The sequence below is a fragment of the Bubalus bubalis genome, chromosome 11 (assembly GCF_019923935.1).
Source record: "Bubalus bubalis isolate 160015118507 breed Murrah chromosome 11, NDDB_SH_1, whole genome shotgun sequence".
In the NCBI taxonomy this organism is placed as follows: domain Eukaryota; kingdom Metazoa; phylum Chordata; class Mammalia; order Artiodactyla; family Bovidae; genus Bubalus; species Bubalus bubalis.
Window position 1 is genome coordinate 81,698,766 of NC_059167.1, and position 14,186 is coordinate 81,712,951.

Sequence of the window (14,186 nt, forward strand, 5' to 3'; positions counted from 1 at the left end):
ACCTATTCTCCTATAGATCCCCAGGATTTGAGCCCAGTAACTTTGATAGCTTTCTACTACCTTAAAATACATTAAAAATATTTTGTCTAGTTTTCTTAGTCCTGAGAGAGAGAGCTGATCTTGGCTTTGTTTGCAGCTTTTTATTCTGCAAACCAAATACACAACAATATGCTCCTGGAATTCTTTACAATAAATGTCACAGAAAAGTAAATAAATAAATGCCACCAAAAAATGTCAAAAAATTTTCCACCCAACAGATAGAGAGATTTGAAAGAGAGAGAAAGAGTGAGAGAGATCCAGTTACATTTTTTTCCTTCAATTCAGCAAAATTAGCATGAAAATAGCTAACTCTATTAAGCATTTAATAAGTGCTAGCCATAAATCTTGATGCTTTAAACATTGTTGTTGTTCAGTCACTAGGTTGTGCCCAACTCTTTGTGACCCCATGGACTGCAGCACCCCAGGCTTCTCTGTCCTTCACCATCTCCTGGAGTTTGCTCAAACTCATGTCCATTGAGTCCGTGATACCATCCAACCATCTCATCCTCTGTCATCCCCTTTTCCTCCTGCCTTCAATCTTTCCCAGATTTAGGGTCTTTTCCAGCGAGTCGGCTCTTTGCATCAGGTAGCCAAAGTATTGGAGCTTCAGCTTCAGCATCAGTCCTTCCAATGATTGTTCAGGGTTGATTTCCTTTAGGATGGACTGGTTGGATCTCCTTGCAGAGAGTCTCTTGGACGGCTTTAAACATAGTAAGCCATTAAGTTTCATTTAATCAGCACAATAATCCCTTGAAGTAGGAATACTGTATTATCATATACAAATGAGGAAACTGATGTGAAAATGACAGGAGCAGAGTAAAGGGAGAAAATAGCTGATTAAACAGTTAATACAACTAGGGGATTGTAAGTAAATAAAGAAGGATGGGAGAGACCCCTGTAAGTTAATAATAAGTCAAGAAAGCAGGCCTGCTTAGCAATGAAACCATGCAACAGAAGCATGAACTATGCCCCCAAATAATAAAGCAATAGTAAAGCAGGATGTGACCTGAGACCCACATCCTGCCCAGTAAGCTTAATAAGTTAATGACCCGTAGGACATGCTCTCTGCACCCATAAAAAACAATCATTTATGGAAATGATGATATTTTATTTATTTTTTCTTTTTCCTTTGTCTTTTTTTTAAATTTTATTTTTTAACTTTACAATATTGTATTGGTTTTGCCATATATCAAAATGAATCTGCCACAGGTATACATGTGTTCCCCATCCTGAACCCTGTATAATATCATATATGAAACGAGTCGCCAGTCCAGGTTCGATGCATGTTACTGGATGCTTGGGGCTGGTGCACTGGGATGACCCAGAGGGATGGTATGGAGAGGGAGGAGGGAGGAGGGTTCAGGAAATGATTATATTTTAAAGTGAAAGACCCTCAACATACTGAGACCTGAGATAATTTTTCCATAGTGCATGACAGTCCCAACTTGACCATGTAGGGACAAGAAAACTCCCTTGTCCAACCTGGAGGAGGCACTGGTGATGAAAGTGTGACATCTAATCAAGAATGAAGAAGGTGGTCTTTTCCCCCTCTCCACTTTTCCTTTGATTATAAAACTGTAGCCCACTGAGTTCTTGGGGCCCTGTATCCTCTTGCCCACACACTTGTAAGCCTCACAATAAATCACTATCGTTTTGCCTCTTCTGAATTCTTTCTGTGCTGAGACTTAAAGGACTGGAGTTTCTCAAAGCCCCTCAAAATGGCACCTAGCGATTTCAAAATAACTTGCCCCACTTCTGACAGGGTGTCGTAGGTAGGACAAGGATTCAAAAACAATAGCAATCTGGTTCCATAGCATTTAATCATTTCATTACACTGCCATATTGAAAGTAGAATTAGAAAGCAAGAATGAACACTTGCAAATTAAAAGTCAAAGAGAGACAGTAAAGATGATCCTATGGCGTGTGTGCACGCGCGCACACACACACACACACACACACACACACAGGAAAAAGAAAAGCCTGGAAGGCTCAAAGTATGTTTACTGGAAAACCAGAAGACTGATTACTAAATGAAGGCAAATGGAGAGGGAAGGTATAGGAAGCAAGAAGCAGTGGTAATTATTGAATTCTGTAAAATGTTTTGGTAAATGTATTTTGAATGGACAGTAAATTTCTTGTTAATATACTTATGTTATTTTGAAGGTGAAATAAAATCTCTAAGCAAATGGTATCCAACATGGGGTGCTTGCACACCAGAGGGTTAGCAAAATGATCTCTTGGTGTTCAGAAAAAAAATATTAGAATTTTTACCTTTATATTTTTTTTTATATTTTTAATATTTTATAGTTTGTGTAATATGTTGATGTGATACATGTATATAAACTAAAAATAAATGAAAACACAAACACTACAGCTGTATTCTCAAAGTTTTCTGATTGGGTGTTTGGAATTTTTGAAGACCATTATTCTAGACAAAATAACAAAGAGGATTGGGTAGAGGGTTATTCAGTGATAAATGAAAGTATGCTAATTTGGGGGTCTACTCTGTGGAATGTAAATACTGAAAAATTAGATTTCATTAGAAAATTTTTTGGCTATTTATATGTTAAAATTTAAGGACATTTACCAAAATTAATGTAAAAAGCCATAGCTTCTGAACAGAGGTAAAAAGATGAACCTTTGTCAATATGACATTAGTCAAGAAAGAAGCCAAAAATTTGAAAAGCAAAGAATAAAGAATAAGAATGGGCCTGAATGATAGTCCCCAAAGATGTACCCACATCCTAATCCCTGGAATTTGTGAATGTGACTTATTTGGGAAAAATGTCCTCGAACATGTAATGAAATTAAGGATCCCAGGACTTTCCCTGTGGTCCAGTGATTAAGAATATGCCTTCCAATGCAGGGGGCACAGGTTCAATCCCTGGTCAGGGAAGTAAGATCCCACCTGCTACAGAGCAACTAAGCCCCTGTACCTGCGAGTGCTGAGCCTGTGCTCTCTAGAGCCTGCATGCCACAGCTAGAGAGAAGCCTGCTTACTGCAGCTAAGACCCAATGCAGCCAAAACCCAATGCAGCCAAATAAATGAACAATTATCTAAAAACAATTAAGGATTCCTAAATGAGATCATTCTCAATTGTCTGGGTGTGACCTAAGTCCATTGATAACTGTTCAGCAACACATGGAATAAGGAGTTGATGGTTATATCTACTGAAGACAGAGGCAGGATGGAAGTGATGCAGTGAGAAGCCTATGGATGCCCCTAGCCACCAGAAGCTGGAGGAGGCAAGGGATGGAATCTCCCTGAGAGTTCCTGGAGGGAACTCAGCCATGCCAACTTCCGATTTCAAACTCTGGCCTCCAGAACTGTAAGAAAATAAATGTCTGTTTTTTGAAGTTTGTGGTAATTTGTTAGAGCAGCCCTAAGTAAACATATAGTTGATAAACGGAAAGCACAATAAAATATGGTAAAAGTCCAAGTTTATTGCTAATCACATGTGAGAAGTAGATAAATTGATCTGTTAAACGACTAGCAGATTGGACTTAAAAAGGAATGTAAAATCCAGTTATATGCCGATTACAAGAGGCTGAGTGGAAAAAGTGAGTATAGAGGTTGTAAATATAAGGATGAAAAAGATATACTGGGCCATTACTAATCAAGAGAAAGCTGGAGCAGCAATATTAAATCAGACCATATGAAATTCAAGACAATAAAGAATTAATGAGAATAAAAAAGGATAGCACGTAATTATATAAGGAAGAGTCCATCAAGAGAACTTTATTTATTTGCAAGAAAAGTTAAAATACAAATAACAAGCTAGAGGAAATTATTTGCAGCTCATATTGTAGACGAAGGCCTGAATTTCCTAATGCATAAAGAATCATTAAGAATCAGTAAGAAAAAGACAAGAACTCTTAGAAAAAATGGTCAAGGAAAATGAATGAATGTTCACAGAAAATGTTCAATTTCACTAGTAAATGTTCAATTTCACTAGTATAGAAACAAATGCAGTTTTGTTTTTTAAAAATTTTATTATTATTATTTTGGCTGTGCTACATGGCTTGTGGGATCTTAGTTCCCCAAGCAGGGATTGAACCCATGCTCTTAGCAGTGAAAGCATGGAGTCCTAACCCCTAGATTGCCAGGAAGTCCCAGAAATGCAGTTTTACACTGCAATACCATTTTAAAATGATCAAGTTGGTAATGATTCAATAGATTGATTAAACACCGGGTTAGCCAGTGCTTAGGGGGTGTGAGGTTTGTCTCACACATTGCAAGCAGCAGTGCAAACTGGTATAACATCTATGGAGAATTTGGCAATATCTAATAAAATTACAAAAACATATACCTTTTGACCTGCCAATTTTATTTCTCCTAATTTTGTCTATAGATACAGCAAAATGTTATACGAAAAATGCTATTAATTGCCCTATTTATAAAAGCAAAAGATTTATTACATTATAGCAAACATCCATAAAATACAAATATTATTTGTAAGTATTAGAAAGAATGAGTAATCTCATTTTGTAGTGATTCATCATCTCCAAAATATATTAAGTGAAAACCATAATGGGACAGACAGTGTGCACAATATGCTGCTCTTTTATAAGAAGGAGTTAAAACTACATAAGTGTGATTCATAAATGTATGTAGCTGCTCATACAAGCACAAAATCTTTCTGGAAGGGTACATTAAAAACTGGTGATGTTGGTTGCCACTGGTGAGGGAAATTGAGAGGCTGGTGGAACGGAATGGGAGGGAAAGTGAAAACCAACCATCCAACAAGCCAAACAATTATAACACCAAACCAAACTTCCACCAGCATCCTCCAGTCTTTATAGAAAGAAAAAATTGTAGGGATGATCAGTAAAACTAGGAGTTGATCCTTTAAAAATGACTAATAAAATGGACAAACCTCAGGGGAAACCTGAGGAAGGAAAGAAGAGAAGGGACAAATAATATTTGGTGAGGTGTGTCTGTCCTCGGTACCCGCTTGTCATGTGTGAAGGTTGCAGATGAATTCCGTATCATCTAGAACAGCAGTCTCCAAACCTTTTTGACACCAGGGACTGGTCTTGTGAAAGACAATTTTTCCACAGACTGGTCGGGGGGTTGGAGGGTGGTGATGCTGGGGACAAGGAGTGGTAGATGAAGCTTCCAGCATCACCTGCCACTCACGTCCTGCTGTGTGGCCAGGTTACTAACAGGCTGAGGAGTGGGGTTTGGGGACTCCTGATGTAGACCAGGTTACAGAGTAGACTTCATTGGGAAAGGGATCACTTACAGAGCCAAGTTGTCCAGAAAAGGCGGAAGTCCCCAGCTCCTCTACCATCCTGCAGAGGCTAGTCACGGGTTGCTGCACCCAGAGTGGTCTGCACTGCAGTGAAGGTTTTCTTCCCCATGATACACTCTCAAAGTGCAAGCAAAGAAGCCACCTTATCAGTGGCAGAACAAATAGATTGTTTGGCATCAAGAAAACTTGAAAAGAATTAAAAAATTAGAGAAAAAGAATCAACAGTCAAATTCTATCTCCCTGCTTCCTCTCAGTAAAAACACTACAACAAGATGGTTTTATAGAAGATCAATAGTTAGCCAACTAGAAGTGGATCATTTTTTTTTATATACAAGCTGTTTGGCAGGGTTGAGCTAACATGCATGAGAGAACAATGACACGTGTTTGCATCTCCCAAAGTTTGGTATATTGTGTTTTCATTTTCATTCTACTAAAACATTTCCTAACCTCTCTGGTGATTTTTTGTTGTTGTTCTTGGCCATGTGGCTTGTGAGATCTTCCCTGACCAGGAGTTGAACCCTGGCCCCCTGTGCATAGAATCCTAACCTTCCCTGGGTCTCCAGGGAAGTCCTGCTGATGATTTCTTTTTTTATGTAAGAGTACTTAGCAGTGCATTGTTTAATGTCCAGAAGTTTAAGGGTTTTCTAGGTAGATTTTCTAGATATCTAGAGATTTTCTAGATATCTTTGCTGGTTACTTCCAGTTCAATCCTCTTGAGGCCACAAAATGTACTTGTATGACTTCAATTCTGTTAAATTTATTGGTATTTGTTTCATGGTCCAGAATACAATCTATCAGGATGAGTGCTCCATGTGTGCCTGGAGGGAAAAGCCATGTATTCTGCTCTTGTGTAAGGAGAAGGTTCTATACATGTTAGTGAGGACATATTGGTTAATAGCATTGTTTGGGTCTTCCATTCCTCTTTGATTTTCCATTTACTTGCTTTAGCAGTCACTGAAAGAGGACTGTTGAAGTCTAGAACTATAAATGCAGATTTTCCTATTTCTCCTAATTCTATCAGTTTCTATTTTATTTCGAAGCTCTTTTTAGATGCATACACATCTAGGATAGTTATATCTTCTTGATAATTTGACCCCTTTTAAATAATGTAACATTTATTATTAAATATTAGGTAATACTTATTCAATATTGTCTTTTTTTCCCCCCAGAAAAGTTCAAGGGAAGAAGAGAGGAGAAACTACACATACAGAGAAGTGACTATAATGACAGAATGTGTATTCTAAGCCAGATGAGGTAGGAGGTGAGGACATGAAGGAGTGGGGATGTGAAAATTGGTGGATCGATGGGTAGCAGGTTCCATTAAGGTTGCAGAATTATTGAAGTCGGGCTGTTGGAGAGAGTGCACTGAAAGACAAATAGCGACAGACTAGGATGCTTGTCATCAAGATAATGGAGGGAATGCTAATGGCAAGGTCTGGGGCATGACTGTGGAACAGGCAGCTCGGGGGAGGTGATGAGAAACAAAGAAGATCATCCTTGTGAATTTTGAAATCCCTAATAATTAGGACAAGGCTAGTGCTGGAAAGAGAGACAAGAACCAGATGATAACATTTTCAAGGAATGAGGAGTGATAACCTGATGTCAGATGATTGCAGAAAGTAAGGGGAAAAGAGGATAATCTATCAAAAAGGATGAACATTCAGAATATGCAAATAGCCCTTCAATCAATAAAATACAGACATACAATTCAATAAACGGTGGACAGAGAATGAGCAGGCAATTTACAGAAGAGGAACCCTGAATGGCCATCAAACAAGTAGAGACCCAGCTGCATTGGTAATTAGGAAAACGAGATTCTATTTCACATTTATCTGAATGAACGATGTGGGGGGAACAGGAGCTCTCATATGGCTTCAGAGAACAAATTTAGTAATATATACTAAAGGTCAAGATGTGCGTGCCCTTTGACTCAGCTTCCCTCTTCCAATATAAACTTTACAGAGCGCTCACATGCATATGGTGCAAGGAGATGGCAGCATTATATAAAATACACAAAAATCAAAACAACCCCATGTCTATTGACAGGAAAACAAATAAGTAAACAGTGTCTATTCAAGCAACAAGAATTCTCATTCTATGCAGTGAACATGAATGGACTAGAGATGTATGTCCTGTGCTTGGATTCCCCAAAATACAAAGCTGATGAAAATCGGAAAATGATGAGTACAGTGTGGCAGTATCACTTTTGGTAAAGCATAAAAATAAGCAAAACAATGTATATATTACATAATGAACATATATATACTAAAAATGTAAAAACATGTGCCAGAAAGATGCACATAACTTTAGGACAGTGGCCACCTCTGGGGAGGGGGGTGGAGAGAGGGAGTGGGATCTTGGAGAAGCACAAAAGGGGGTGTCTATTCAATTTGGAATGTTTTAATTTTGAAAAACAGATGAAGCAAAGAGGGCAAAGTGTTGGTATTTGTGAAACGTGGGTGTTGGCTATATTACGCTGTTCTTTTCATTCATTTGAAATATTTCACAACATAAAAACTTCATGGCATATGTAGGATGACAGCAATTTCCCACATCAGATAAACACATTTTTAAAACTCAAGGAAGCCCAGCATTCAGTGTCCGTCTGTCAATTTGCAAGCGTTTCTGGAGCACCTGAAAATCGCCTAACAGTGCTCTCCGTGTCCAAACACCTGCAGAGAATGAGCACAATTTCCAAACAGATGTCAGATATCTGAACTGGCCACTTGTAGAAATATATAATTCATCACAACAAGTGCACATCAAGAGGAGATGGTGCTGGTGACTTGGCCCAGAATGGGTTGAATTTCTCCATGGCCATTGCTCTCCAATTCAATATGTGACTGCGTTCCCCCAGGCTCTCTTTGGGCCATTAAGGGACATTTGGATACATGTCTCTCCTTTTTCTGTGTAATGTGTATATACACAGACATAGGCACATGCACACCCATGACTCATGTATGGTCCACTCCCTTTCCTAGGTCCTCTCCCTCTTATGGTAGCAGTCACCCCATGCCCCTCTGCCTGCCCTCTCCTGGAGATTGAACCCCTGTCTTCCTCCAGAATGTTTTGTTACTAGAAGCCTCACTGGGACAATTTTGGAGGCAGGATGTTGCCTTACAAGGGGTTGTTGTTGTTGTTGTTGTTCAGTCACCCAGGCATGTCTAACTTTTTGCGACCCCATGGACTGCAGCCTGCCAGGCCTCCCTGACCTTCACCGTCTCCTGGAGTTTGCTCAAAGGAAAGTGAAGTCGCTCAGTCATGTCTGACTCTTTGTGACCCCATGGACTGTAGCCTACCAGTCTCCTCTGTCCATGGGATTTTCCAGGCAAGGGTACTGGAGTGGGTTGCCGTTTCCTTCTCCAGAGGATCTTCCTGACCCAGGGATCGAACCCAGGTCTCCCATATTGCAGGCAGACGCTTTACCACCTGAGCCAGCAGGGAAGCCAGGAAGTTTGCTCAAACTCATGTCCATTGCATTGGACAGGAACTGAGTTGTGTTACATATTACATACGGGTTACTCGGTGATACTACAGGTGACTCGAAGGAAATCACATTTTGCTTAGATGTTTTCATGACTCAACAAAGGGCTTGGGAGTGTAGAGGGCAGGGACCAGGTGAACTTCAGGGCAGTGTCCCGAGAGATAAGAGGAAAGGGGACGACTCTCTTATACAGCAGAATACTCTCAGGGTGATCAGCAGAGCTCCACGTCTGCTGCAGCCCAGGCTTCTGTTCCAGGAGCAGACAGAAGAAGTCCATCACTCCCAGGTAGGCATATTTATGTCCTTCAGGAGACCTCCTGGGGACAGAGGACTGTAGACACTGGAGACGCCAGAGTCCTCCAGTGACCCATGCCTCTTCTCAGCAAACTTCCTGCTCTGCAAGGCTTAAGGTTGGCTTTGGGGGCATGGGGGCAGTGGCCAGTGACCTGCACTGGCCACCACCAGAAGGACAAGAGTACGGAGAGGGAAAGTCTTAAGGTGGGGAGCCAAGTTCTCATCAGAGAAGAGTTTACCTCATTTCCTTTGTACCCAGAGAGATCAGGTGAAATCCGCAGTCCTTGCTGTGGTTAAAAGTATCAGCCACTGCTAGAGGACCACCAGCCTCACTGTCCCTACCCTTAGAGACCCAGGCCAGGAGGGCTCCTGCCAGACTAGGCACCGGGGTGGTGAGGGGGCTCCATCTGAGCCTTCTGTTTATTCTGCTGCCCTGGAGGTGTGTCTGGATGTTTCCACAGTGAGACTGGAATGTATTCTTTCAGAAAATTTAAAAACAGCTCAATTCTCACATTACCTAAAACCTTAAATGCACAAAATTCTGAAATTTTAGTAACAGATTTAACTATTCACAACTTTAAGAATTATTGCCAAATTGACATTCAAAATGTAAGAAACAGTCTCTCAAAATCTGCTGAGCTACGTAGAAAAATTAGCCTTTTATTTTGGATTAATTTTAGATTTACTAAAAAGTTGCAAAGATAATACACAGAGTTCCTGTATACTCTTTACCTAGGCTCCCCTAATGTTAACATCTTACATTAAACAATGGCACATTTATCAAAACTAAGAAATTAACACTGGAACAATATTACAGCTAAGCTATCTACTTTATTCCTATCTCATCAAGTTTGGGTTTTTTTTCTTTCCCGTACAAATTTTGGGATCTCAGTTCCCTGACTAGGGATTGAACCTGGGCCTTTGGCAGTGAAAACTCAGAGTACTAATCATCAGAATGCCAGGGAATTCCCCATAAATCACTTTTTATATGTAAAATGTTTTAGGTGGAGGTCAAGATTTGCATAGATTCCCATCAAACAGATTGGGTCATTCCATATCTACTAACATATAACACACAAACACGTCTTATATATAATTCATGTATATTTATGTAAAAAACAATGTGCGTAGCATGGATTAAATATAACACATATTCTCAGAACATGCAAGTCTCTCATTGTTATTATGGTTCTTTTGGATTATATGTCTTTGAAAAGTGATAGTAAATCAACTCCAAAACAGGCATAGTCCAAAACTGGGAATGTATTGCACACTATAGAAATACAATCTATTTCATCTACATCACCATAGGAACGTTTGTTTTCTTCAGATTTGTGAATCTGAAGCTCCTGGCTTCCATTCCATTCTCTTTTTCCTGGGGTTCTTTTTGCCGGTGAGAAACCCTTAGGCATCTTCTCTAGCTAAAGGAAAATTGAGGGAGATTAACTCATTGGAAATGGAGAGGGCAATGGCACCCCACTCCAGTACTCTTGCCTGGAAAATCCCACGGATGGAGGAGCCTGGTGGGCTGCAGTCCATAGGGTCGCTAAGAGTCGGACACGACTGAGCGACTTCACTTTCACTTTTCACTTTCATGCATTGGAGAAGGAAATGGCAACCCACTCCAGTGTTCTTGCCTGGAGAATCCCGGGGACAGGGGAGGCTGGTGGGCTGCCGTCCATGGGGTCGCATAGAGTCAGACACGACTGAAGTGACTTAGCAGCAGCAACAGCAGCAGCAGCAACTCATTGGAAAAGACTCTGATGCTGGGAGGGATTGGGGGCAGGAGGAGACGGGGACGACAGAGGATGAGATGGCTGGATGGCATCACCGACTTGATGGACATGAGTTTGGATGAACTCCGGGAGCTGGTGATGGACAGGGAGGCCTGGTGTGCTGCAATTCATGGGGTTGCAAAGAGGCGGACACGACTGAGCGGCTAAACTGAACTGAACTGAACAGGTAATAATATAAGAGGCTATTTACACATATGACATTAAAAGAATATTATTGAGGTCTTTTCTTTTATTAGTTTGCCAGGCTGCCATAACAAAACACCACTGACTAGGTGGCTTAAATGACAGAAGTTTGTTTCTCACAGTCCTGGATGCTGTTAAGTCCAAGATCAAGGTATTGGCAGATTTGGTTTCTCCTGAGACCTACCTCCTTGGCTTGTGGATGGTCATCTCATTGTGTCCTCATGTGGCCTTTTCTTTGCGTACATGCATTCCAGCTGTGCTTTTTGTTTTTGGCTTGTCACACAGCATGCAGGATCTTAGTTCCGTGACCAAGGATTGAACCTGCATTCCCTGCAGTGGAAGTGCAGAATCTTAACCACTGGACCCAGCTTTTTCTTTTGTGTGTCAAAATTTCCTCTTCTTATAAGGACAGAAGTCTGACTGGATTAAACTCATCCCAATGGCCTTTTTTTTTTCGTTTTCACTTAGTCACCTCTTTAAAGGTCCCATTTCCAAACCCAGTTGGGGGTCCCGGCCTCAACATTTGAGTTTTGGGATAGGTTTTGGGGAGGACACTGTTCAATCTATAACATTCCCTGAGGTCAGCAAGATTGAACTTGCTTTGAAACCCAGAGATTAAGGTAGAAAGTGCATTGTTGTTTAAAGCTTTTATGTTGAAGTACAGATGTGAACTGTCTATTTTCAGAGCCCTATGATTTTGTTCCCAAGGAAGGGTTAGGTTAGCTCTCTATTAAATCCCTACTTGTACGGGGGCTTAATAGTGGTAGAAAGACTGGGATAGACCACTCAGAAAGTGGAATAAGAATTAAGACAAAAAAAAAAGGAATTAAGACAAAAAATGAGTGTTAGAAAAGCAATGATTAGCTATTTTAGTCATTAGGGCCTAGAATGAAGTTCGTGCCTCCCTGAGTGGTCATCATTCTTCTACACAAAAACGATCAATTTCTAAAAACCTCCATGGGCTTTTGTCGTCCATCAGAGAAAGTCTAAAATCACATGGCCTTTCCACACCATCCCACCTTACCAAGCCCCTCTGCTCTTCCTCTGTGTTCTACCTCAGACCCAGTCTTGCTAGACTCTGGGGTGTTCCTCAGCCTTAGCTACCAAAACAGACTCCTCCAGGTTCAAGCTTCATCCCATTTCTCTCACAAACAGATGTTGTCTCACCTCTTCTAGCCCTGGGCCATCACTTTCAATCCTTACAATGATCCTTTGATACCAGAGGTCTCACATCATTTCCTGGGGATGGGACACTTGTTTTTATTGTGATATGTCTCAACAGCCTAGATGTTTCCTAGATTTCCAGCCTAGATTTCCTAGCTCTGTCAAATGCAAAGACTAATGATTAAGGATGTGTCTACATTATTAAGAGTCAGAAGTAAAAATTGCTGAGTAGATGTCTGCTTTAATAAACACTTACTTTAAAGTGACTCTAGAAATATGAAAGGCAATGGCACCCCACTCCAGTACTCTTGCCTGGAAAATCCCATGGGCAGAGGGGCCTGGTAGGCTGCAGTCCATGGGGTCGCTGAGGGTCGGACACGACTGAACGACTTCACTTTCACTTTTCACTTTCCTGCATTGGAGAAGGAAATGGCAACCCACTCCAGTGTTCTTGCCTGGAGAATCCCAGGGATAGGGAAGCCTGGTGGGCTGCCGTCTATGGGGTCGCACAGAGTCGGACATGACTAAAGTGACTTAGCAGCAGCAGCAGAAATATGAAAACAACACTGATTATGAATTTGTTTTATTCTTTTATATATTTCAGCCCAGTTCTATTCTGTTATATTCAAAGCAAAGTGATTTCTTAAAAAACTGTTAAGATTTTATTTTATTGGCCATACCAGGCAGCTTGTGGGATCTTAGTTCCCTAACCAGGAATCAAACCTGTGCCCCTTTCAGTGAAAGTACAGAGTGTTAACCACAGGACCACCAGGTAATAATTACCCCCTTTAAAAAAACTTTTAGTTTGAAATAATTTTAGGTTCAGATGAAGTTGCAAAAGTGTTTCAGTGAGGTCCTGTCTATCCTTCATCCAGTATTTCATATTTCCTACAGGGAAGATGGGAACTTTTCCATAATGCTCTTGGAGTCTGCTCTGCGTACAGGTGATTGGGCTGGAATTACTGCCACTCAGGAGCAGACCTCAGTGACTGACAGGAGCTTGATACATACCTCAGGAGGATAACCACCTGTCCTGGTTTGCCTAGGATGAGCGGTTGCATGGAATGTGGGTCTTTTAGTGATAAACCTGCTGTCCTGGGAAACAGGGGAGTTGGTCACCCTAAGTCCCAAGTACCCTTTTCCTGTGGGTAGTTGACTCTGAAGCTCAAAACTACTTCTCAAAATTCTTCAGCAGGATTGGCCTTCAGTTCCCCTTAGAGGAACTACCCATCCACCTGATAATGGACCTTTGATGGGGTATCTTTCCTTCTGTCTCACTCCCTCCATTCCCCTACCATTGCTTCCCAGGGCCATCTCGGTGAGGAGCATGCTGGGGTCCAGTGAGCAGGTGTGGGACAAGGTGAGGCTCCAGGTAGAATCTTCATACCCTGCATGGCTCTCTGTTCACCATGTTTGCACATATACACTCACACACAGTGCCTAAACCCCCACCTACCCCTGTCACTATTGACTGATGGGTGGGGGTGGCACTCACCAGGGTCAAACTGCCCCTCAGTGAGCTCCTCAGGTTCTGACCATGCCCAGCCTCTGCAAGGTGCCAGCACCTCTGCTTGTGCTGGTCAATACCACAAAGTCCTGAGAGGCCAGAAGCGATTTCTGGTCTGACTGTGGTGAAGGTTTCTGAGGCGTCACAACCTGGGCTCTCTGGCACTCCCTCTGATCCTTTCAGACGGGAGGTCCCATACATCCTCTCTGGGCTTACCCTCAGCTAAACCCAGGCTTTTCCAGTGAAATAAAAAATCGTAGTGTGAACATTTCCTGATACAGACTCAGTGCCATCATGGGTCTCTTTGTCTTCTGGCACCCACTGAGGCAATCACTAGTCACTAATAAGCAAGCGACCCTGAGTGCCCACCCCACCTCGCTTCCCCAGTGTCCTCTCTGGAGGGTGATGTTGTCTGGGGATGGACGGTGGGAGGGTCTTCTGAACCACAGATTATTGATGGCTCC

The 14,186-nt window shown here is 41.6% G+C and overlaps 1 long non-coding RNA gene across 1 annotated transcript in view; it reads right to left on the reverse strand.

Annotated features, from left to right (window-relative positions):
- Window positions 1-679: 679 nt before the first annotated feature.
- The window catches only part of LOC123464704, a 42,929-nt gene continuing 29,422 nt past the window's right edge, over window positions 680-14,186 (reverse strand). Inside the window, exon 4 of the long non-coding RNA XR_006639748.1 lies at window positions 680-739. This is a non-coding gene — a long non-coding RNA (uncharacterized LOC123464704). The remainder of the gene's footprint in view (window positions 740-14,186) is intronic.